Here is a 26,973-nt window from a genome sequence, read left to right as displayed (position 1 = left end):
CTCATCTTTGTCCTGAAATTGCTGACCAACCTGAAACTCTGTCAGACCTGTAGACCCTTTCGCATCTCTAGCGCCAAATCCAGCAGGCTCCCTAGGAACCCCCTCCTGCCTCATGGCATCCAAGTCCAAAGATGAAAAATGTGGAGGGTACTGCTGTGTGCCAGAGCTAGAACCACCTCCCGCCCAAGCAGGCTCACTCGGTCCAATATCATCGCCACTGTCATCAGCAATGATATTCGGCTCCACATCATTGTCATCTGGATCATCCGATAATGCATCTCCAACACCAGCCGATGCAGCACACTGTAAAGGGGTCGGCACATAATCCCCTATTCCAACCTCGCCGCCTCCACTTCCGTTGAGATCCACAGCGAACGAAGGGGACGCAACAGGACCTGAGGTTCATACACAGGGATGGAGGAAGATGCACCCGCAGGTCTGGAGCTAGAACCGGCTACCGCGGCTACAGTGGGGGTATTCTGGTTCGAATCCCCCGAGCTGGATACTACGTCAACCAACTTCGCCAACAGTTCTGGTGTCCTCACTTCAGGAAACTGCCGGCGACAATGAAACATGACCTCCAAGTCCTCATCACTACCGATCGTGAAACAATCATACTTCACGATTTCTTGGAGCACCGAGATTGAAATGCGATAGAAAAACTTCTTAACCCGTTTTACGCCTTCCAGACCAAGTTTCTGCAGTACAGAATTAACAAGGTCATCATAGCTCGTCGTAGGCTTCATGAAAATACTGAGAGGATCCTTATCAGTGAACTTCGTACCGGATCTTGTTTTCCTCTTAATCGATCCTCTGTGGTGAACCAAGACTACAAAACTCTCCTCACTAGCCATTTTTTCCCTCTAATGAGATCAATTCATGTTCACACCATATATATACACCTCTAGTCCTTTATAATTCGAACCAGGCTAATTCGAACTATACATGGTGTAATTCGAATTAACCAACTTTGAATTACATGGGAATTCGTGTTCGGGAGTAATTCGAACCAGGTGAATTTGAATTATGTGTGGGTGAGTTTGTGTATAATTCGAATCAACATGATTCAAATCATATGCAAATGCAGTTCGAGCTTAGCTGATTCGAACTACATATAAATGTCTTTGGGTTGATACATGAACCAGATTTGGCTTTGGCTGATTTATGTAAATAATTACTCACCTTGGCTTATTTAAGTTTTTTGCCCTAAAATTAATAGATAAAATATATTTTTTGTCTTTAAAATTTGTCAAAAATTTTAAAAATATTCATAAATTTTATTTTGTTTTAATTTTGTTTAAAATTTTTTTAATTTCATCAAATGTAACTTAATAGTTATTGTTTAATTTCATAAGTCCTTACTCTTTCTACCAAAGACAAAAGAAATCAGCCTTCACTTCCATTCGCCATCTCATCCACAGAAACCCTTCTCCTCCTCCCAAAGAAGTTATCCAGTCTTCTCATCTCCAACAGTGTGGTTTAAAAGCCACTACTGCTGAACAATACATAACCTTAGAAATCCCACAAGAACTCATTCAAAACTACCAAAACCAAGGCTACACTCATATGCATCTGGGAGCAGTCAGGCTTATTCTTACCCTTCATGGAAGAAGGTCTCTTCCGGTGATAGCCAAAGTTGCACTTTTGGACACCACTTTCAAAGAATACCAACATGCCTTGATAGGAGCATTAGTAACTACACTTTCCAATGGAAGTGTCACTCTCACTATAGCCCCTAATTTCACTATGAGACTTTCAGATCCAACAATATGTCAAAGGCTAAAGATCTAAATACAGCTGGTTGGAGTAATCCAAGACTCCAATGCTGAACAAGCCACCTTGCACCACCAAGTCCTCTACAGAGTTCAAGACCATGCTCTCGATCTCAATCTCCCAAACACTACAGGGGAAGCATTATTCATGTTCACAGATAATGCAAGAGGACCAGCAATCGTAAACATTCCAAGAATGATCACTACTGATGAACTTTCTTCTATCATTCCATTGGAATGGATTACTGATTATGAGAAAGCCTTACCAAAGGAACAGGTTGATGTTCATACTACAACACCTCCAACTATTACTCATAATAGTGATGGAACGGTGACAACTGTTTTCCAAAGACCTGGAATGACCAAACAAACTTCACTGCGAGGACCATCCTTCAGAAGAATCAATATGATCTCTCCTGTTCAGGTGCAAATAACTCACGATCAAAATGATCCACTTGTGCACTTCTATGAGAACGGAAAACTTGTTTATGTCTCTCACATAAAAGGCCACTTCATTTAGGATGTTGATCCCTCTATGTGCGATTTTAACTGTGACTGTGCTGATCAATGGAGTAACACTGATGATGAAGATTACGCTAGGAGACAGAGGAACAAAAAAAAGAAGAAGAAGTTATTACAGGCCCCTTTCTCATTTAAAAGACCTGAGCCTCCTGATGAAGCTGAATCAGCTCCAATGATCAGAAAGAGGCCAATGCTTAGGAAGACGAAACTGTCCCGAAAAATCTCCATGGATTATCTTTATCAGCCAATCGATACAATCTCATGTATCGCCACTCTCAGACCTTATGAGGAAGAATTCCCACCTCTAGTGACCCAAACTGATGAAAAGAAAATTACTAGAAGACCTTTTGTAATCCCTCAAGGAATTACTCCACATGGACATCAAGCAACAACTCCTCAAGAGGAAGTACTCAATTGGCACACAGACAATGCAGTCAGCCAAAACAAAGTACTACTCCGAATAGATCACACTCTTGATGCTCTTGTAGAAAAAACTGAAGGTCTTTCTGCACAAATGAGTTCCATGGCAGAACAAGTTGCAGAACTCAGAAACCAGCTCTCTGCACAAGCTTTCCAACTTGATCAAAAACTCAAAGCCTATATTGATAATAGGTATTTTGGCCCAGAATTCCACAAGAAAAATAGAGAACTAGATCAAGTCAAGGCCCAACTTCGACAAATTGAGATGGACAAAGGCAAAGCAACTGTACCTCAAGCACTGGCTATAGACCCATTATCCATGTATCCTAAACCATATCCCTCATATTCACCTGTCTTATTTTCTTCAACATACTCACCTCCAGAAACCCCAGATTATGACTCCATCTTTAAATCCACCTACCATTTAGCCAGACAAGCAAACACTAGAAGATCCATCTCTCCCCAAGGACGGCATTACTCATCCCAGCCCCAGCCACAACAATCTCAACCATCTCTCCAACCCAGACCTCATTCTCCTTGGAAACCAGGGAATTTTTTCAGAGAAGAAACATCTTCTAAAGATAAGGGCATCAAAGAAGGGTCACCTGCTCCAGGACGATCAATTTATACCCTTACACTGGATAATCAATCACACAGTGAAGAAATCACTGAAGAATAAGAGGATGAGACTACTGGGACCAGTGAAGAAGTAGATGAAGGATCCGAAGAGAATTATGAAGCAGACCTTTCAGCAATACCCATGGTTAACCATGTAGAAGAAGAAGAGGAAGAGATAACCTCTGAGAGAGATGAACCAGAAACTTCAACTAGTCGCATTCATACTAGGTCAGCTGAAGTCAAAACTTCTAACAAATGGTTCACCTTTGATGATATTCCACCAGCAAGATACAGGAAAAGGTTAAATAAATTCAGTGCTTGGATTGAGACCACAATGGCTAACCCAAACCTCACAAGCAGACAAGTCCTTGCAGATTTTATAAATCGGATGACAGGCAATCTCCGAGAATGGGTGAATAACCTTTCTAAGTATGAAAGACTCCAGCTCATCAATGGTACCTCTTCACAGTTTCTAGGGATATTACATCAAGAATTTCTGGGAGACATTACAATCATCCAGAAAATAAATTCTCAAGAATACTTTGAAATGAAGTGCTGTTCACTCAACAGGAAGGACTTGGAGAGACATTACAAGAAGATGGCTGCCAAATATTATCCTCTTGGAGGAAATAATAATCCACCACTTAAACAAGTCTTCATGGCATCCTTGCCAGATGAACTCCAGCCAGAGTTACAACGAATGATGATGACTCTTTGCAAAGAAGTGGCTACCACAACCATTGGAGAAATATATCAGTTGACCCTAGCTGCCTTGGACAAATTGTGTGAACAACAACAGATGTTCAAACAGCTTAACAAAAACTCAGGCAAACTCAAAGGAGCATGCAGCAAATCCCATTTGAAGATCAAATGCAAAGAGTCAGGCATGTGTGAATGTAAGACAAAGAAGAAGATGCATTGGAAATCACCAGCTATGAGATTTCACCAGAATATACCCAGAAAGAGAAGAAAGATGCAGAAATATCGCTATTTCAAAAGAAGAAAACCTCATACTAAGTCAAATAAATGCTTCATTTGTGGAAAACAAGGACACTTTGCTAAGTCCTGTCCTCACAAGACAAAGAAGGAGATAAAAATGCTCCGGTCTTTAAATGGATGCTGCTTCCATTGCTGATGAGGAAGATCTAGAGTCAGTACTTGAAGAACAAAGAAGCAAAAATGATGAAACTGAATATGTTTTCTAAGACTCTGACTCAGAAGGGAATAGTTTAAAGGAAGACCTCCCACCAAAAAGGTCTATCTTTACCATATCATCCATTGCTTCCATCACCACAAGAATTCCTAAAGGATCGAGTATTCCAAAAGAAGAACTTGGATATCTTGGATCCTTGGGAGTAAAGCAGATTGATGGTACTCCTCGACCTCATTTCAATTTAAAAGTCAAGGCATCTATCTATGATAAACCGATAAAGATTGCTGCACTAATGGACGCTGGATCTTGTGCTACTGTCATAAAACCACATGTCTTACCAAAAGAAATGTGGGCACCTTTTTCCAAAAGGTTCGCAGCAGCTAACAGTGAAGTCTTCACCATCAATCTCATCTCCAAAAAACCAGTTGGATTGGAGATATTTGCAGGCCAGACCACTTGGATCAGAGTACTGGGAAGCTATCTCCTAGGCAAAGATGTTTTATTCGGATTTGATGCCTTCTTCCGAACTTATGGGCTACATATCAAACCCATTGGTCTAAGTTACAAAGGGCAGATTTTGCCTTTTACAGGGATACAAAGTATCCTTGAAATCCAAGAAGCTCCAGAAGAATATAAGAAGATCCAACAACTACTCCTTAGTGCCTGTTGCGACAGTCATGATCAATTCAACCATCCTGCTCCTTTGTGGAAAAATCCAGAATTTTATGTTCGACTCCCTTTCAAAAGAATGAAGACATCAAACCTACAAAGGCCACGCATTCAGGGATGAAACCTGAATATCTTAAGCTGGCAAGAGCTGAATGTGCAGCCATTCTTGTTCAAGGGCTCATTGAACCAACCAATTCTAACTGGGCGTGTCAAGCATTCTATGTTGAAAAAAGGGCTGAACAAAATAGAGGAAAGAATAGGCTTGTTATTGACTATAAGCCACTTAATGTCTTCTTACAAGATGACAAGTTTCCTCTACCATGAATCTCAGTCATTACACAAAGATTAAGTGGAGCAAAGATATTCAGCAAGTTTGACTTAAAGGCGGGTTTTTGGCAAATCGGGCTCCATCCTGAAGATAGGTACAAAACAGCATTCTGTATACCTGAAGCCCAATACCAGTGGACGATAATGCCCTTTGGACTCAAAGTAGCCCCATCTCTTTTCCAAAAGGCAATGACCAAAATCTTTGAGCCCATATTACACTCCACACTCATCTACATTGATGATATCTTACTGTTCTCAAAAGACAGTAAAGCCCACAAAGCACTCCTGACCCAATTCGCTCAAATCATCAAAGATCAAGGAATCATGCTATCTTCAAAAAAGAGCTCTATTGCTAAAACAAAAATTGAATTCCTTGGGATGATCTTCGAAGATGGATTTTTTCAACCAGGAGAGCATCTCGCCAAAGAGTTAATCCACTTTTCTAATGAAAACATGACGGTCAAACAAGTCCAACAATTCTCGAAAATTGTAAACTATATCAGAGACTTTATCCCAGATGTGACCAGACACACCAGCCAGCTGTCAAAACTCCTAAAAAAGAAGCCCCACCATGTGGACTTGAGAGCAAACCACAGCTGTCAAAACCCTGAAGAAGATAGCATAAGACCCCCCACCTTTAAAGATTCCCAGCACAGGAAAAAGAATATTGCAGATAGATGCTAGTGATGAGTTCTGGGGAGCTGTGCTACTTGAAGAAATTGATGGGGCAAGACACTATTGTGCGCATGCTAGTGAACAGTTCAAAGAATCTGAAAAACATTACCATGCCACTTACAAAGAGATTCTTGCTGTCAAGAGAGGAATAGAAAAATTCAATTTTCATCTCAGTGCTTATCATTTCATTGTGGAAATGGATAACACCTCTTTTCCATCAATGCTGGAAATCAAGAAAAAAATCCTGCCAGACTCTCAATTGCTAAGATGGAAAGACTGGTTCTCCCGCTATAAATTCGAGGTGAAACACATCAAAGGACACCAAAACACACTTGCTGATTTTCTCTCCAGACCTACCAAAGAACCAATCCCAAAAACAATCCATTACATCTGCACCATGAGTTCCTACAGTCCTTGATGTACCATTCCATTCCCTAACTGCCCACTTCGCCGGAACCCATACAGAAGAAAGATTGGTCCTTTTCCACTTAAAGCAACACCCCAGACAGAATTCCAAATAGACAGTCTAGCCAGACAAACCTTATTTTACTGGCTACATCAGCTCCTTATCATCACCCAAATCCATCCAAACCCAAGGTACTTCAACATAGATACCCCTTTTTGCACTGTACCAATAATCCAAGGACCTATTCTAGAGGAAATGATGTGGTATATCTGGGCTCTTTCTTCTATGTATACATGTGCCATCATATTGCCACTCTTTCCTGTATATCACATCCTCTGTAATAGCACTCAAGCCCATTCTCATCTAGTCCGATTATTCTCTATGTATGCACCACTTGACGCATGGAGAGGAATGTTATATAATAAGCTCGAGCAGCACCAATTATGGAATAAATCTTCTAGGGCAAAATGGAAATTCTGTTGTTTTGTCACCTTACAGAGGAGTTATTTCACTGGGAGAGATCCTCACACCATGAACAGAGTTGATATTGTTGGATACTCTACCATGTGGCCCACGGATGAGAAGATAGTCCTAAATGCCTTGGCCAAATACCTTTGTCAGAAATGGCAACCTGGATTATATGGAGACGGAGATGCAGTTGAAGGACTCCCGTTTCAAACAGATGTTCCCCCAATAACTCTCCAAGAGTTCCAGTCCAGATTCATAACTTCAGGAATAATTAATCAATTTGGACAATACTCTTTTTATGCTCCAAGAGACCAGCCCAATACGTCTACACATATTCCAAACAGAAATATTGAAGAAGATCTGAATTCTGAAGATCCAGGTGGAAGAGTGTATGCCTTACCACCAAGCCCAACTAGAGTTGATGCAGGAATACCCAATGATGCTGAAGGCCCAAACTCAGACCCATATGACTCATATTTACAAGATGCCCAAGATCCAAATGAAGAGAACACTGAAGACCCGTTTGCCTATCTGCATGACCCAGATATGGATCTTAGAACTGTCAATTTGGCTTTTGAAGACACATCATCCTTCTCAGATGGTGATGGGACCCTTCTTGAAGATTATTTCAAACCGTCCCTTTATTAGGACAATAACTCCACTATGTATAATTATTAAGTGTGCTAGAATAAAGTGACCTCTGTCACATGTGTAAGAAAAATCAGAAAGAGATAAGGCTTATCCTTATCCTCCAGCTAGCATTGTATGATAGAATTGTCTAGATTTTGTAAGATATCACTTCTATTTAGAGACCTCTATAAAAGAAGGTACTCACCTCAGTTGTAATCAGATCTCAATAAACATTGTAATATATCCACTTTTCCTATCTCACAAAATGTTCCAAAATTTTCTTCTCTCTCTGAAAGCTTAGCTAGTATTATTTCCTTCTTCCTCACTCCAGAGCCATAAAGTATGCTCTGAGCTTGCCTCTGCAGAGGATCCTGCTCATCAGAAAATGGCATGGATGAGATCCACGGAAATTTCTCATAGTGGAAAAGGGACTCAATGTTATAATGCTAAGTTTCGCTCGGACCCTTTAATCTCACTCGTTTTAATAGTTAGAAAGAGTGTTTGGGATAAGAAAATAATGCATTGTTTGGTTGTCATCCCGAAGTACTGGAGATCCAAAGTTGCACTTTTGGACACCACTTTCAAAGAATACCAACATGCCTTGATATGAGCATTAGTAACTACACTTTCCAATGGAAGTGTCATTCTCACTATAGCCTCTAATTTCACTATGAGACTTTCAGATCCAACAATATGTCAAAGGCTAAAGATCCAAATACAGCTGGTTGGAGTAATCCAAGACTCCAATGCTGAACAAGCCACCTTGCACCACCAAGTCCGCTACAGAGTTCAAGACTATGCTCTCGATCTCAATCTCCCAAACACTACAGGGGAAGCATTATTCATGTTCACAGATAATGCAAGAGGACCAGCAATCGTAAACATTCCAAGAATGATCACTACAGATGAACTTTCTTCTATCATTCCATTGGAATGGATTACTGATTATGAGAAAGCCTTTCCAAAGGAACAGGTTGATATTTATACTACAACACCTCTAACTTTTACTCATAATAGTGATGAAATGGTGACAACTGTTTTCCAGAGACCTAGAATGACCAAACAAACTTCACTGCGAGGACCATCCTTCAGAAGAATCAATATGATCTCTCCTGTTCAGGTGCAAACAACTCACGATCAAAATGATCCACCTGTGTACTTCTATAAAAACAGAAAAGCTGTTTATGTCTCTCACATAAATGGTCACTTCATTTGGGATGTTGATCCCTCTATGTGTGATTCTGACTGTGACTGTGCTGATCAATGGAGTGACACTGATGACGAAGATTACGCTAGGAGACAGAGGAACAAGAAAAAGAAGAAGAAGTTATTATATGCCCCTTGCTCGTTTAAAAGACCTAAGCCTCCTGATGAAGTTGAATCAGCTCCAATGCTCAGAAAGAGGCCAATGCTTAGGAAGATGAAACTGTCCCGAAAAAGCTCCATGGATTATCTTTATCAGCCAGTCGATACAATCTCATGTATCGCCACTCTCAGACCTTATGAGGAAGAATTCCCACCTCTAGTGACCCAAACTGATGAAAAGAAAATCACTAGAAGACCTTATGTAATTCCTCAAGGAATTACTCCACATGGACATCAAGCAACAACTCGTCAAGAGGAAGTACTCAATTAGCACACAGACAATACACTAAGCCAAAACAAAGTACTACTCCGAATAGATCACACTCTTGATACTCTTTTAGAAAAAACTAAAGGTCTTTCTGCACAAATGAGTTCCATGGCAGAACAAGTTGCAGAACTCAAAAACTGGCTCTCTGCACAAGCTTTCCAACTTGATCAAGAACTCAAAGCCTATATGGATAATAGGTATTTTGGCCCAGAATTCCACAAGAAAAATAGAGAACTAGATCAAGTCAAGGCCCAACTTCGACAAATTGTTATGGACAAAGGCAAAGCAACTGTACCTCAAGCACTGGTTATAGACTCATTATCCATGTATCCTAAACTATATCCCTCATATTCACCTGTCTTATTTTCTTCAACATACTCACCTCCAAAAATCCCAGATTATGACTCCATCTTCAAATCCACCTACCATTTAGCCAGACAAGCAAACACTAGAAGACCCATCTCTCCCCAAGGACGGCTTTACTCGTCCCAGCCCCAGCCACAACAATCTCAACTATCTCTCCAACCCAGACCTCATCCTCCTTGGAAACCAGGAAATTTTTTCAGAGAAGAAACATATTCTAAAGATAAAGGCATCAAAGAAGGGTCACCTGCTCCAGGACGATCAATTTATACCCTTACACTGGATAATCAATCACACAGTGAAGAAATCACTGAAGAATCAGAGGATGAGACTACTGGGACCAGTGAAGAAGTAGATGAAGGATCCGAAGAGAATTATGAAGCAGACCTTTCAGCAATAGCCATGGTTAACCCTATAGAAGAAGAAGAGGAAGAGATAACCTCTGAGAGAGATGAACCAGAAACTTCAACTAGTCGCATTCATACTGGGTCGGCTGAAGTCAAAACTTCTAACAAATGGTTCACCTTTGATGATATTCCACCAGCAAGATACAGGGAAAGATTAAATGAATTCAGTGCTTGGATTGAGACCACCATGGCTAACCCAAACCTCACAAGCAGACAAGTCCTTGCAGATTTTATAAATCAGATGACTGGCAATCTCCGAGAATGGGTGAATAACCTTTCTGAGTATGAAAGACTCCAGCTCATCAATGGTACCTCTTCACAGTTTCTAGAGATAATACATCAAGAATTTCTGGGAGACATTACAATGATCCAGAAAAGAAATTCTCAAGAATACTTTGAAATGAAGTGCTGTTCACTCAACAGGAAGGACTTGGGGAAACATTACAAGAAGATGGCTGCTAAATATTATCCTCTTGGAGGAAATAATAATCCACCACTTAAACAAGTCTTCATGGCATCCTTGCCAGATGAACTCCAGCTAGAGTTACAACGAATGATGATGACTCTTCGCAAAGAAGTGGCTACCACAACTATTGGAGAAATATATCAGTTGACCCTAGCTGCCTTGGACAAATTGTGTGAACAACAACAGATGTTCAAACAGCTTAACAAAAACTCAGGCAAACTCAAAGGAGTATGTAGCAAATCCCATTTGAAGATCAAATGCAAAGAGTCAGGCACGTGTGAATGTAAGACAAAGAAGAAGACGCATTGGCAATCACCAGCTATGAGATTTCACCAGAATATACCAAGAAGGAGAAGAAAGAAGCAGAAATATTACTATTTCAAAAGAAGAAAACCTCATACTAAGTCAAATATATGCTTCATTTGTGGAAAACAATGACAATTTGATAAGTCCTGTCCTCACAAGACAAAGAAGGAGATAAAAATACTCCAGTCTTTAATGGATGCTGCTTCCATTACTGATGAGGAAGATCTAGAGTCAGTACTTGAAGAACAAAGAAGCAAAAATGATGAAACTGAATACGTTTTTCAAGACTCTGACTCAGAAGGGAATAGTTCAGAGGATGACCTCCCACCAAAAAGTTCTATCTTTACCATATCATCCATTGCTTCCATCACCACAAGAATTCCTAAAGGATCGAGTATTCCAGAAGAAGAACTTGGATATCTTGGATCCTTGGGAGTAAAGCAGATTGATGGTACTCCTCGACCTCATTTCGATTTAAAAGTCAAGACATTTGTCTATGATAAACCGATAAAGGCCGTTGCACTAATGGACACTAGATCTTGTGCTACTATCATAAAACCACATGTCTTACCAAAAGAAATGTGGGTACCTTTTTCCAAAAGGTTCGCAGCAGCTAACAGTGAAGTCTTCACCATCAATCTCATCTCCAAAAAGCAGTTAAATTGGAGATATATGCAGGCCAGACCACTTGGCTCAGAGTAATGGGAAGCTATCTCCTAGACAAAGATGTTTTGTTCGGATTTGATGCCTTCTTCCGAACTCATGGGCTACATATCAAACCCACTGGTCTAAGTTACAAAGGGCAGTTTTTGCCTTTTACAGGGATACAAAGTCTCCTTGAAATCCAAGAAGCTCCAGAAGAATATAAGGAGATCCAACAGCTACTCCCTAGTGCCTGTTGCGACAGTCATGATCAATTCAACCATCCTGCTCCTTTGTGGAAAAATCCAGAATTTTATGTTCGACTCCCTTTCAAAAAGAATGAAGATGTCAACCCTACAAAGGCCACGCATTCAGGGATGAACCCTGAAGATCTTAAGCTAGCAAGAGCTGAATGTGCAGCCCTTCTTGTTCAAGGACTCATTGAACCAACTAATTCTAACTGGGCATGTCAAGCATTCTATGTTAAAAAAAGGGCTGAACAAAATAGAGCAAAGAAAAGGCTTGTTCTTGACTATAAGCAACTTAATGTCTTCTTACAAGATGACAAGTTTTCTCTACCAAGAATCTTAGTCATTACACAAAGATTAAGTGGAGCAAAGATATTCAGCAAGTTTGACTTAAAGGCGGGTTTTTGGCAAATCGGGCTCCATCCTGAAGATAGGTACAAAACAACATTTTGTATACCTGAAGCCCAATACCAGTGGACGGTAATGCCATTTGGACTCAAAGTAGCCCCATCTCTTCTCCAAAAGGCAATGATCAAAATTTTTGAGCCCATATTACACTCCATACTCATCTACATTGATGATATCTTACTGTTCTCAAAAGACAGTGAAGCCCACAAAACACTCCTGACCCAATTCGCTCAAATCATCAAAGATCAAGGAATCATGCTATCTTAAAAAAAGAGCTCTATTGCTAAAACAAAAATTGAATTTCTTAGGATGATCTTTGAAGATGGATTTTTTCAACCAGGAGAGCATCTCGCCAAAGAGTTAATCCACTTTCCTGATGAAAACATGACGGTCAAACAAGTCCAACAATTCTCAAAAATTGTAAACTACATCAGAGACTTTATCCCAGATGTGACCAGACACACCAGCCAGCTGTCAAAACTCCTAAAAAAGAAGCCCCTACCACGGGAACTTGAGCAAACCACAGCTGTTAAAACCCTAAAGAAGATAGTACAAGACCCCCCTCCTTTAAAGATTCCCAGCACAGGAAAAAGAATATTGCAGACAGATGCTAGTGATGAGTTCTGGAGAATTGTGCTACTTGAAGAAATTAATGGGACAAGACACTATTGTGCGCATGCTAGTGGACAGTTCAAAGAATCTGAAAAACATTACCATGCCACTTACAAAGAGATTCTTGCTGTCAAGAGAGGAACAGAAAAATTCAATTTTCATCTCAGTGCTTATCATTTCACTGTGAAAATGGATAACACCTCTTTCCCATCAATGCTGGAAATCAAGAAAAAATTCATGCCAGATTCTCAATTGCTAAGATGAAAAGACTGGTTCTCCCGCTATAAATTCGAGGTGAAACACATCAAAGGACACCAAAACACACTTGCTGATTTTCTCTCCAAACTACCAAAGAACCAATCCCAAAACCAATCCATTACATCTGCACCATTCCATTCCCTGACTGCCCACTTCGCAGGAACCCATACAGAAGAAAGATTGGTCCTTTTCCACTTAAAGCAACACCCCAGACAGAGTTCCAAATAGACAGTCTAGCCAGACAAACCTTGTTTTACTAGCTACATCAGCTCCTTATCATCACCCAAATCTATCCAAACCCAAGGTACTTCAACATGGATACCCCTTTTTGCACTGTACCAATAATCCAAGGACCTATTCTACTGGAAATGATGTGGTATATCTGGGATCTTTCTTCTATGTATACATATGCCATCATATTGCCATTCTTTCCTGTATATCACATCCTCTGTAATAGCACTCAAGCCCATTCTCATCTAGTCCGATTATTCTCTATGTATGCACTACTTGATGCATAGAGAGGAATGTTATATAATAAGCTCGAGCAGCACCAATTATGGAATAAATCTTCTAGGACAAAACGGAAATTCTGTTGTTTTGTCACCTTACAGAGGAGTTATTTCACTGGGAGAGATCCTCATACCATGAACAGAGTTGATATTGTTGAATACTCTACCATGTGGCCCACAGATGAGAAGATAGTCCTAAATGCCTTGGCCAAATACCTTTGTCAGAAATGGCAACCTGGATTATATGGAGAGGGAGATGCAGTTGAAGGACTCCCGTTTCAAACAGATGTTCCCCCAATAACTCTCAAAGATTTCCAGTCCAGATTCATAACTTCAGGAATAATCAATCATTTTGGACAATACTCTTTTTACGCTCCAAGAGACCAGCCCAGCACGTATACACATATTCCAAACAGAAATACTGAAGAAGATCTGAATTCTGAAGATCCAGGTGGAAGAGTGTATGCCTTACCACCAAGCCCAACTAGAGTTGATGCAGGAATACCCAATGATGCTGAAGGCCCAAACTCAAACCCATATGACCCATATTTACAAGATGCCCAAGATCCAAATGAAGAGAACACTGAAGACCCGTTTGCCTATCTGCATGACCCAGATATGGATCTTAAAACTGTCAATTTGGCTTCTGAAGATACATCATCCTTCTCAGATGGTGATGGGACCCTTCCAGAAGACTATTTCAAACCGTCCCTTTATTCGGACAATAACTCCACTATGTATAATTATTAAGTGTGCTAGAATAAAGTGACCTCTGTCACATGTGTAAGAAAAGTCAGAAAGAGATAAGGCTTATCCTTATCCTCCAGCTGGCATTGTATGATAGAATTGTCTAGATTTCGTAAAATATCACTTTTATCTAGAGACCTCTATAAAAGAAGGTACTCACCTCAGTTGTAATCAGATCTCAGAAAATATTGTAATATACCCACTTTTCCTATCTCACAAAATGTTCTAAATTTTTTTTCTCTCTCTGAAAGCTTAGCTAGTATTATTTCCTTCTTCCTCAATCCAGTGCCATAAAGTATGCTCTGAGCTTGCCTCTGCAGAGGATCCTGCTCATCAGAAAATGGCATGGATGAGATCCACGGGAATTTGTCATAGTGGAAAAGGGACTCAATGTTATAATGCTAAGTTTCGCTCGGACCCTTTAATCTCACTCGTTTTAATAGTTAGAAAGAGTGTTTGGGATAAGCAAACGATGCATTATTTTGTTGTCATCCCGAAGTACTGGAGATCCACCCCTGTGGTATCAGAGCCTCAGGTCTATAAGGGGAAGAAGAAGGTATTACTAGTAAAAGCAAGTAAGAGAGAACCACTAAATATGAACCCCTCAGACTCCTCAAGATCTTCACACCCCATACATCACTCTACCTCCCTAAGCATAGATCGACAACCCTCCAGTTTAAAGAAAACCCTTGGCAATAAAATTGATAAGTTAGTAGAATTCACTCATGTCCCAGAAGACTCTCGAACTCCAGCCACTGAATACCCTCTCATAAGTCCTTACTCTTTCTACCAAAGAGAAAAGAAATCAGCCTTCACTTCTATTCGCCATCTCATCCACAGAAACCCTTCTCCTCCTCCCAAAGAAGTTATCCAGTCTTCTCATCTCCAACAGTGTGGTTTAAAATCCACTACTGCTGAACAATACATAACCTTAGAAATCCCACAAGAACTCATCCAAAACTACCAAAACCAAGGCTACACTCATATGCATCTGGGAGCAGTCAGGCTTTTCTTACCCTTCATGGAAGAAGGTCTCTTCCGATGAAAGCCAAAGTTGCACTTTTGGACACCACTTTCAAAGAATACCAACATGCCTTGATAGGAGCATTAGTAACTACACTTTCCAATGGAAGTGTCACTCTCACTATAGCCCCTAATTTCACTATGAGACTTTCAGATCCAACAATATGTCAAAGGCTAAAGATCCAAATACAGCTGGTTGGAATAATCCAAGACTCCAATGCTGAACAAGCCACCTTGCACCACCAAGTCCTCTACAGAGTTCAAGACTATGCTCTCGATCTCAATCTCCCAAACACTACAGGGGAAGCATTATTCATGTTCACAGATAATTCAAGAGGACCAGCAATCGTAAACATTCCAAGAATGATCACTACTGATGAATTTTCTTCTATCATTCTATTGGAATGGATTACTGATTATGAGAAAGCCTTCCCAAAGGAACAGGTTGATGTTCATACTACAACACCTCCAACTATTACTCATAATAGTGATGGAACGGTGACAACTATTTTTCAGAGACCTAGAATGACCAAACAAACTTCACTGCGAGGACCATCCTTCAGAAGAATCAATATGATCTCTCCTGTTCAGGTACAAATAACTCACGATCAAAATGATCCACCTGTGCACTTCTATGAGAACGGAAAACCTGTTTATGTCTCTCACATAAATGGCCACTTCATTTGGGATGTTGATCCCTCTATGTGTGATTCTGACTGTGACTGTGCTGATCAATAGAGTGATACTGATGATGAAGATTACGCTAGGAGACAGAGGAACAAGAAAAATAATAAGAAGTTATTATAGGCCCTTTGCTCGTTTAAAAGACCTGAGCCTCCTGATGAAGCTAAATCAGCTCCAATGCTCAGAAAGAGGCCAATGCTTAGGAAGACGAAACTGTCCCGAAAAAGCTCCATGGATTATCTTTATCAGCCAGTCGATACAATCTCATGTATCGCCACTCTCAGACCTTATGAGGAAGAATTCCCACCTCTAGTGACCCAAACTGATGAAAAGAAAATCACTAGAAGACCTTATGTAATCCCTCAAGGAATTACTCCACATGGACATCAAGCAACAACTCCTCAAGAGGAAGTACTCAATTAGCACACAGACAATGCAGTAAGCCAAAACAAAGTACTACTCTGAATAGATCACACTCTTGATGCTCTTGTAGAAAAAATTGAAGGTCTTTCTGCACAAATGAGTTCCATGGCAGAACAAGTTGCAGAACTCAAAAACCGGCTCTCTGCACAAGCTTTCCAACTTGATCAAAAACTCAAAGCCTATATGGATAATAGGTATTTTGGCCCAGAATTCCACAAGAAAAATAGAGAACTAGATCAAGTCAAGGCCCAACTTCGACAAATTGTGATGGACAAAGGCAAAGCAACTGTACCTCAAGCACTGGCTATAGACTCATTATCCATGTATCCTAAACCATATCCCTCATATTCACCTGTCTTATTTTCTTCAACATACTCACCTCCAAAAACCCCAGATTATGACTCCATCTTCAAATCCACCTACCATTTAGCCAGACAAGCAAACACTAGAAGATCCATCTCTCCCCAAGGACGGCGTTACTCATCCCAGCCCCAGCCACAACAATCTCAACTATCTCTCCAACCCAGACCTCATCCTCCTTGGAAACCAGGAAATTTTTTCAGAGAAGAAACATATTCTAAAGATAAAGGCATCAAAGAAGGGTCACCTGCTCCAGGACGATCAATTTATACCCTTACACTGGATAATCAATCACACAGTGAAGAAATCACTGAAGAATCAGAGGATGAGACTACTGGGACCAGTGAAAAAGTAGATGAAGGATCCGAAGAGAATTATGAAGCAGACCTTTCAGCAATAGCTATGGTTAACCCTATAGAAGAAGAAGAGGAAGAGATAACCTCTGAGAGAGATGAACCAAAAACTTCAACTAGTCGCATTCATACTGGGTCGGTTGAAGTAAAAACTTCTAAGAAATGGTTCACCTTTGATGATATTCCACCAGCAAGATACAGGGAAAGGTTAAATGAATTCAGTACTTGGATTAAGACCACCATGGCTAACCCAAATCTCACAAGCAGACAAGTCCTTGCAGATTTTATAAATCGGATGACTGACAATCTTCGAGAATGGGTGAATAACCTTTCTGAGAATGAAAGACTCCAGCTTATCAATGGTACCTCTTCACAGTTTCTAGGGATAATACATCAAGAATTTCTGGGAGACATTACAATCATCCAAAAAAGAAATTCTCAAGAATACTTTGAAATGAAGTGTTGTTCACTCAACAGGAAAGACTTGGAGAGACATTACAAGAAGATGGCTGCCAAATATTATCTTCTTGGAGGAAATAATAATCCACCACTTAAACAAGTCTTCATGGCATCCTTGCCAGATGAACTCCAGCCAGAGTTACAACGAATGATGATGACTCTTCGCAAAGAAGTGGCTACCACAACTATTGGAGGAATATATCAGTTGGCCCTAGCTGCCTTGGATAAATTGTGTGAACAACAACAGATGTTCAAACAGCTTAACAAAAACTCAGGCAAACTCAAAGGAGCATGCAACAAATTCTATTTGAAGATCAAATACAAAGAGTCAGGCACGTGTGAATGTAAGACAAAGAAGAAGATCTAGAGTCAGTACTTGAAGAACAAAGAAGAGAAAATGATGAAACTGAATATGTTTTCCAAGACTCTGACATAGAAGGGAATAGTTCAGAGGAAGACCACCCACCAAAAAGGTCTATCTTTACCATATCATCCATTGCTTCCATCACCACAAGAATTCCTAAAGGATCGAGTATTCCAGAAGAAGAACTTGGATATCTTGGATCCTTGGGAGTAAAGCAGATTGATGGTACTCCTCGACCTCATTTCGATTTAAAAGTCAAGACATCTGTCTATGATAAACCGATAAAGGTCATTGCACTAATGGACACAGGATCTTGTGCTACTATCATAAAACCACATGTCTTACTAAAAGAAATGTGGGCACCTTTTTCCAAAAGGTTCATAGCAGCTAACAGTGAAGTCTTCACCATCAATCTCATCTCCAAAAAACCAGTTGGATTGGAGATATTTGCAGGCCAGACCACTTGGCTCAGAGTACTGGGAAGCTATCTCCCAGACAAAGATATTTTTTTCGGATTTGATGCCTTCTTTTGAACTCATGGGCTACATATCAAACCCACTGGTCTAAGTTACAAAGGGCAGTTTTTGCCTTTTACAGGGATACAAAGTCTCCTTGAAATCCAAGAAGCTCAAGAAGAATATAAGGAGATCCAACATCTACTCCTTAGTGCCTGTTGTGACAGTCATGATCAATTCAACCATCCTGCTCCTTTGTGGAAAAATCCAGAATTTTATGTTTGACTCCCTTTCAAAAAGAATGAAGACATCAACCCTACAAAGGCCACGCCTTCAGGGATGAACCCTGAAGATCTTAAGCTGGCAAGAGCTGAATGTGCAGCCCTTCTTGTTCAAGAACTCATTGAACCAACCAATTCTAACTGGGCGTGTCAAGCATTCTATGTTGAAGAAAGGGCTGAACAAAATAGAGGAAAGAAGAGGCTTGTTATTGACTATAAGCCACTTAATGTCTTCTTACAAGATGACAAGTTTTCTCTACCAAGAATCTCAGTCATTACACAATGATTAAGTGGAGCAAAGATATTCAGCAAGTTTGACTTAAAGGCGGGTTTTTGGCAAATCGGGCTCCATCCTGAAGATAGGTACAAAACAGCATTCTGCATACCTGAAGCCCAATACCAGTGGACGGTAATGCCATTTGGACTCAAAGTAGCCCCATCTCTTTTCCAAAAGGCAATGACCAAAATCTTTGAGCCCATATTACACTCCACACTCATCTACATTGATGATATCTTACTGTTCTCAAAAGACAATGAAGCCCACAAAGCACTCCTGACCCAATTCGCTCAAATCATCAAAGATCAAGGAATCATGCTATCTTCAAAAAAGAGCTCTATTGCTAAAACAAAAATTGAATTCCTTGATGATCTTCGAAGATGGATTTTTTCAACCAGGAGAGCATCTCGCCAAAGAGTTAATCCACTTTTCTAATGAAAACATGACGGTCAAACAAGTCCAACAATTCTTAGGAATTGTAAACTACATTAGAGACTTTATCTCAGATGTGACCAGACACACCAGCCAGCTGTCAAAACTCCTAAAAAAGAAGCCCCCACCATGGGAACTTGAGCAAACCACAGCTATCAAAACCCTGAAGAAGATAGCACAAGACCCTCCACCTTTAAAGATTCCCAGCACATGAAAAAGAATATTGCAGACAGATGCTAGTGATGAGTTCTGGGGAGCTGAGCTACTTGAAGAAATTGATGGGACAAGACACTATTGTGCAGTTGATGAGCGGATAATTTATACGTTTTTTGGCATTATTCTTAGTATGTTTTTAGTATGTTTTAGTTAGTTTTTATTATGTTTTTATTAGTTTTTATTTAAAAATCATATTTCTGGACTTTACTATGAGTTTGTGTGTTTTTCTGTGACTTCAGGTATTTTTTGGTTGAAATTGAGGGACCTGAGCAAAAATCTGATTCAGATGCTGTTGGATTCTGACCTCCCTGCACTCGAAGTGGATTTTCTGGAGCTACAGAAGCCCAATTGGTGCGCTCTCAAGATATAATAGTCCATACTTTGCCCAAGATTTGATGGCCCAAAATGGCGTTCCAAGTCAGCTTAAGAATTCTGGCGTCAAAACGCCAGAACTGGCACAAAAGCTGGAGTTAAACGCCCAAACTGGCACAAAAGCTGGCGTTTAACTCCAAGAAAAGTCTCAACATGAGAAAGCTTCAATGCTCAGCCCAAGCACACACCAAGTGGGCCCGGAAGAAGATTTCTGTATTAATTACTTATTTCTGTAAACCCTAGGCTACTAGTTCTCTATAAATAGAACCTTTTACTATTGTATTTTAATCTTGGTTCTTCAGGTTCCCTCTTGGGGGCCGAAGCCAATGACCACCATTATCACTTTTGTATTTTCAACGGTGGAGTTTCTACACACCATAGATTAAGGTGTGAAGCTCTGCTGTTCTTCATGAATTAATGCAAAGTACTACTGTTTTTCTATTCAATTCACGCCTACTTCTTCTCTAAGATATTCATTCACACACAAGAACATGATGAATGTGATGATTATGTGACACTCATCACCATTCTCACCTATGAACGCGTGCCTGACAACCACTTCCGTTCTACATACAAACAAGCTTGAATGTGTATCTCTTGGGTTGCTAATCTAAGATTAGAACCTTCGTGGTATAGGCTAGAACTATTGGCGGCCATTCTTGAGATCCAAAACGTCTAAACCTTGTCTATGGTATTCTGAGTAGGATCTGGGAAGGGATGACTGTGACGAGCTTCAAACTCGCGAGTGTTGGGCGTGTGACAGACGCAAAAGGATCAATGGATCCTATTCCAACATGATCGAGAACCGACAGATGATTAGCCGTGCGGTGACAGCGTGCGTAGAACATTTTCACTGAGAGGATGGGAAGTATACAACGGTGATGCCCAACATAAAGCTTGCCATGGAAGGGAGTATGAATGATTGGAAGAAGGCAATGGGAAAGCAGAGGTTCAGGAGGAACAAAGCATCTTCATACGCTTATCTGAAATTCTCACCAATGAATTACATAAGTATCTCTATCTTTATTTTATGTTTTATTCATATTTTAATTATCAATCCTCCATAACCATTTGAATCCGCCTGAATGAGATTTACAAAATGACCATAGTTTGCTTTAAGCCGACAATCTCCGTGGGATCGACCCTTACTCGCGTAAGGTTTATTACTTGGACGACCCAGTGCACTTGCTGGTTAGTTGTGCGGAGTTGTGATAAAGAGTTGAGATTACAATTGTGCGTACCAAGTTGTTGGCGCCATTGATGATCACAATTTCGTGCACCAAGTTTTTGGCGCCGTTGCCGGGGATTGTTCGAGTTTGGACAACTGACGGTTCATCTTGTTGCTTAGATTAGGTATTTTTCTTTTTATTTTTCAGAATTTTTAAGAATGAATTCTAGAGTTTCAAGGTGATGTTCTTATCATCACAAAAGCTGATTGATTCTCATCAATTTAGCTACTGAATGTAATGTCCTGCTGAAGCTTGGCTAGCCATGTCTAATCTTTTTAGAGTGAAGCTTTAGACTAACATTGCATGATTCCTGGAATTCTTATTAAAAGTTTTGAATCTCTTTATTCTCTTTTCCATATAATTTTCAAAAAATCACAAAAAAATTTATAAAATCATAAAATAAAAAATATTTTTATGTCTCTTGTTTGAGTCTAGTGTCTAATTTTTAAGTTTGGTGTCAATTGCATGTTTCTATTCTTCTTGCATTTTTCAAATATATGCATTATGTTCTTCATTAATCTTCAAGTTATTCTTGATGATTTCCTAGCTCTGATCTTTAAATTCTCTTGTTTTATGTGTTTTGTTGTTTCTTACATGCATTTTCAAATTGTTATAGTCCTTAGTATACAAACTTCTAAGTTTGGTGCCTTGCATGCATTGTTTATTTGATCTTAGTTGCATTTTTTATTGTTTCTCATCATTAAAAATTCAAAAATATTTTCAAAATTGTGTCTTTTCAAGTCAATAATACAGAGAATTGAAGATTCAGAACATTCAGCAGAGGAATTAAACAAAAAAAGCTGGGCGTTCAAAACGCCTAGTGAAGAAGGAAAACTGGCATTTAAACGCCAGCCAGGGTACCTGGCTGGGCGTTTAACGCCCAAAAAGGTAGCATTTTGGGCGTTAAACACCAGAATGGATACCATTCTGGGCGTTTAACGCCAGGAGGACACTAGAGGGAAGATTTTGTTTTTAATTCAAATTTTTTTCAAATCTTCATAATTTTTCAAAATCAAATCTTTTTCAAATCATATCTTTTCAATCATATCTCTTCAAAATCAATTTCTTTCCATTTTTTATTTTTATTTATTATTATTTCCGAAAATCCTTGCTACAATTAATGATTTACTTTAAAATTTTCAAGTTGATTGTTACTTGCCTATTAAGAAAGGATCAAATTTTAAATTTTAGAATCATATCTTTTAATTTCTTGTTAGTCAAGTAATCAACTTTAATTTTAAAACTTTCTTTTTTAATTTGATTTTCAATCATATCTTCTCAATCATATCTTTTCAATCACATCTTTTCCAAAATTTATTTTCAATCATATCTTTTTAATTTCTAATTTCAAAATCTTTTTCAAAATCACTTAATTTCTTTCCCAATCTTAATTTTCGAAAATCTCAATCAAATTTTCAAATTTCTTTTTATTATTCTAAAAATCTTTTACTTTAATTTCAAAAATTCTTCTCCTCTTCTCACATCCTTCTATTTGAGGGACTAACACTCCTCCTTAAGGTGCAATTCGAACTCTATCCTTCTTGATAAGTTCGAATTCTCTTCTATCTACCTTCTCCTTCTATTCTTCTTTTCCTCTGACACCTCAAGGAATCTCTATACTGTAACATAGAGGATTTCATACTTTCTTGTTCTCTTCTCTTTCATATGAGCAAGAGCAAAGACAAAGGCATCCTTGTTAAAGCTGATCCTGAACCTGAAAGGACCTTGAAGAGAAAGCTAAGAGAAGCTAAAGCACAACTCTCTCTAGAGGGCCTAACAGAGCTCTTCAAGGAGGAAGAAGCCATGGCAGCCGAAAACAACAATGCCAACAATGCAAGGAAGGTGCTTGGTGACTTTACTGCACCTACTTCCGACTTCTATGGGAGAAGCATCTCAATCCCTGCTATTGGAGCAAACAACTTTGAGCTTAAGCCTCAATTAGTTTCTCTAATGCAACAGAATTGCAAGTTTCATGGACTTTTATTGGAAGATCCTCATCAGTTTTTAGCTGAATTCTTGCAAATCTGTGACACTGTCAAGACCAATGGGGTTGATCCTGAGGTCTACAGACTTATGCTCTTCCCTTTTGTTGTAAGAGACAGAGTTAGGACATGGTTGGACTCACAACCTAAAGAAAGCCTGAACTCTTGGGAAAAGCTAGTTAATGCCTTCTTGGCAAAGTTTTTTCCACCTCAAAAATTGAGTAAGCTTAGAGTGGAAGTCCAAAACTTTAGACAGAAGGAAGGTGAATCCCTCTATGAAGCATGGGAAAGATACAAGCAATTGATCAGAAGGTGTCCTTCTGACATGCTTTCAGAATGGAGCATCATAGGTATCTTCTATGATGGTCTGTCTGAACTGTCCAAAATGTCATTGGACAGCTCTGCTGGAGGATCTCTTCATCTGAAGAAGACGCCTACAGAAGCTCAGGAACTCATTGAAATGGTTGCAAATAACCAATTCATGTACACCTCTAAAAGGAATCCTGTGAATAATGGGACAAATCAGAAGAAAGGAGTTCTTGAGAGTGATACTCTGAATGCCATACTGTCTCAGAACAAAATATTGTCTCAACAAGTCAATATGATTTCTCAGAGTCTGTTTGGAATACAAGCAGCAACAGGCAGTACCAAAGAAGCTTCATTTGAAGAAGAAGCTTATGATCCTGAGAACCCAGCAATGGAAGAGGTGAATTACATGGGAGATTCCTATGGAAACACTTACAATCCTTCATGGAGAAATCATCCAAATATCTCATGGAAGGACCAACAGAGGCCTCAACAAGGCTTCAATAACAATAATGGTGGAAGAAACAGGTTTAGCAATAGCAAGCCTTTTCCATCATCTTCTCAGCAACAGACAGAGAATTCTAAGCAGAGCTACTCTGACTTAGCAACTGTAGTCTCTGATCTAATTAAAAGCACAAAAAGTTTCATGATTGAAACAAGGTCCTCCATTAGAAATTTGGAGGCACAAGTAGGTCAGCTGAGTAAGAAAGTTACTGAACTCCCTCCTAGTACTCTTCCAAGCAATACAGAAGAGAATCCAAAAGGAGAGTGCAAGGCCATCAACATGACCCACACGGCCGAAATTAGAGAGAAGGAAGAGGCAGTGATCTCCACTGAGGAAGACCTCACTGGACGTCCACTGGCCTCCAAGGAGTTCCCTCATGAGGAACCATGGAAATCTGAGGCTCACACTGAGACCATAGAAATTCCATTGAATTTACTTCTGCCATTCATGAGCTCTGATGAGTATTCTTCCTCTGAAGAGGATGAAGATGTTACTGAAGAGCAAGTTGCTAAGTACCTTGGAGCAATCATGAAACTAAATGTCAAGTTATTTGGTAATGAGACTTGGGAGGATGAACCCCCTTTACTCACCAAAGAACTGGATGACTTGACTAGGCAGAGATTATCTCAAAAGAGAAAAGATCCTGGAAAGTTCTCAATACCTTGTACCATAGGCACCATGACCTTTGAGAAGGCTCTGTGTGACCTAGGGTCAAGTATAAACCTCATTCCTCTCTCTATAATGGAGAAGCTAGGGATCATTGAGGTACAAGCTGCAAGAATCTCACTAGAGATGGCAGACAATTCAAAGAAATAGGCTTATGGACTTGTAGAGGATGTCTTGGTAAAGGTTAAAGGCCACTACATCCTTGCTGATTTCATAATCCTAGAGACTGGAAAGTGTATGGATGAATCCATCATCCTTGGCAGACCCTTCCTAGCCACAGCAAAAGCTGTAATTGATGTTGATAGAGGAGAATTGATCATTTAAGTGAATGAAGATTCCCTTGTGTTTAAAGCTTAAGGATATCCCTCTGTAACCATGGAGAGGAAGCATGAAGAGCTTCTCTCAATACATAGACAAACAGAGCCCCCACAGTCAAACTCTAAGTTTGGTGTTAGGAGGCCACAACCAAACTTTAAGTTTGGTGTTGAACCCCCACATTCAAACTCTAAGTTTGGTGTTGGGAGGTTTCAACATTGCTCTAAACATCTGTAAGGCTACATGAGAGCCCACTGTCAAGCTATTGACATTAAAGAAGCGCTTGTTGGGAGGCAACCCAATCTTTAATTATCTATGTTAAATTTCTATTTTCTTTTGTTATTTTATGTTTTCTGTAGGTTGATGATCATGTGAAGTCACAAAAAAAAACAATTGAAAAAGCAAAAACAGAAGGAAAAATAGTATTAAAAATAGAACACCTTGGAGGAGAAATTTACTGGCGTTTAAATGCCAGTAAGGGTAGCAGAATGGGCGTTAAACGCCCAGTCTGGCACTATTCTGGGCGTTTAACGCCAGAAATGGGCACCAGACTGGCGTTTAACGCCAGGAATGGGCAAGAAGCTGGCGTTAAACGCCAGAAATGGGCAGCAGCCTGGCGTTTAACGCTAGGATTGGCAGCAAGGGGCGTTTTGCACGCCACATGGTACAGGGATGAGAAATCCTTGACACCTCAGGATCTGTGGACCCTACAGAATCCCCACCTACCCCACCTCTCTCTCTCTCTTCTTCACCCATTCACCAATCACCTCAATACCTCTTCCCCAAAAACCTCTCACCTATCAAATCCCACCATTCTCTTCACCACTCACATCCATCCTTCATAAAACTCCACCTACCTCACCATTCAAATTCAAACCACTTCCCACCCAAACCCACCCATAATGGACGAACCATACCCCCCTCTCCACTCCTATATAAACCCATCTTCACTCCTTCATTTTCACACAACATACATACTACTTCTCCCCCTTGGCCGAAACACTAAGCCCCCTCCATCTCCTCTATTTCTTCTTCTTATACTCTCTTCTTTCTTCTTTTGCTCGAGGACGAGCAAACCTTCTAAGTTTGGTGTGGTAAAAGCGTTGCTTTTTATTTTTCCATAACCATTTATGGCACCTAAGGCCGGAGAAACCTCTAGAAAGAGGAAAGGAAAGGCAAAAGCTTCCACCTCCGAGTCATGGGAGATGGAGAGATTCATCTCAAGGGTGCACCAAGACCACTTCTATGAAGTTGTGGCCAAGAAGAATGTGATCCCCGAGGTCCCTTTCAAACTCAAAAAGGGTGAATATCCGGAGATCCGACATGAGATTCGAAGAAGAGGTTGGGAAGTTCTCACCAACCCCATTCAACAAGTCGGAATCTTAATGGTTCAAGAGTTCTATGCCAATGCATGGATCACCAAGAACCATGATCAAAGTGTGAACCCGGACCCAAAGAATTGGCTTACAATGGTTCGGGAGAAATGCTTAGATTTTAGTCCGGAGAATGTAAGGTTGGCATTCAACTTGCCCATGATGCAAGGAGATGCACACCTCTACACTAGAAGGATCAACTTGGATCAAAGGTTAGACCAAGTCCTCATAGATATCTGTGAAGAGGGCGCTCAATAGAAGAGAGATTCAAGAGGGAAGCCGGTTCAACTAAGAAGGCATGACCTCAAGCCCGTGGCTAGGGGATGGTTGGAGTTCATCCAACGCTCAATCATTCCCACTAGCAACCGGTCTGAAGTTACTATAGACCGGGCTATCATGATCCATAGCATCATGATTAGAGAGGAAGTAGAAGTTCATGAGGTTATATCCCAAGAACTCTACAAGGTGGCGACAAGTCCTCCACTTTGGCAAGGTTAGCCTTCCCTCATCTCATTTGTCACATTTGCAATTCGGCTGGAATTGACATAGAGGAAGACATCCTCATTAATGAGGATAAGCCCATCACTAAGAAAAGGATGGAGCAAACAAGAGATCCCACTCATGGACATGAGGAAATTC

At 40.1% G+C, this 26,973-nt stretch overlaps 1 protein-coding gene and 1 non-coding gene across 3 annotated transcripts in view; both read right to left on the bottom strand.

The window, feature by feature from the left end:
* Window positions 1-26,973, bottom strand: part of LOC107627585 (serine carboxypeptidase-like 11) — a 48,636-nt gene that overhangs the window by 14,728 nt on the left and 6,935 nt on the right. The window lies entirely within an intron of this gene.
* Window positions 23,393-23,500, bottom strand: LOC148575112 (small nucleolar RNA R71). The gene has a single exon (XR_015906631.1). It is a non-coding gene; the product is annotated as a small nucleolar RNA R71 (small nucleolar RNA).

The sequence above is a fragment of the Arachis ipaensis genome, chromosome B2 (genome assembly GCF_059453495.1).
Source record: "Arachis ipaensis isolate K30076 ecotype BB chromosome B2, ASM5945349v1, whole genome shotgun sequence".
Classification (NCBI taxonomy): Eukaryota; Viridiplantae; Streptophyta; class Magnoliopsida; order Fabales; family Fabaceae; genus Arachis; species Arachis ipaensis.
Note: the sequence above shows the minus strand (reverse complement) of the source record. Positions and strands in the feature narration are given on the sequence as shown.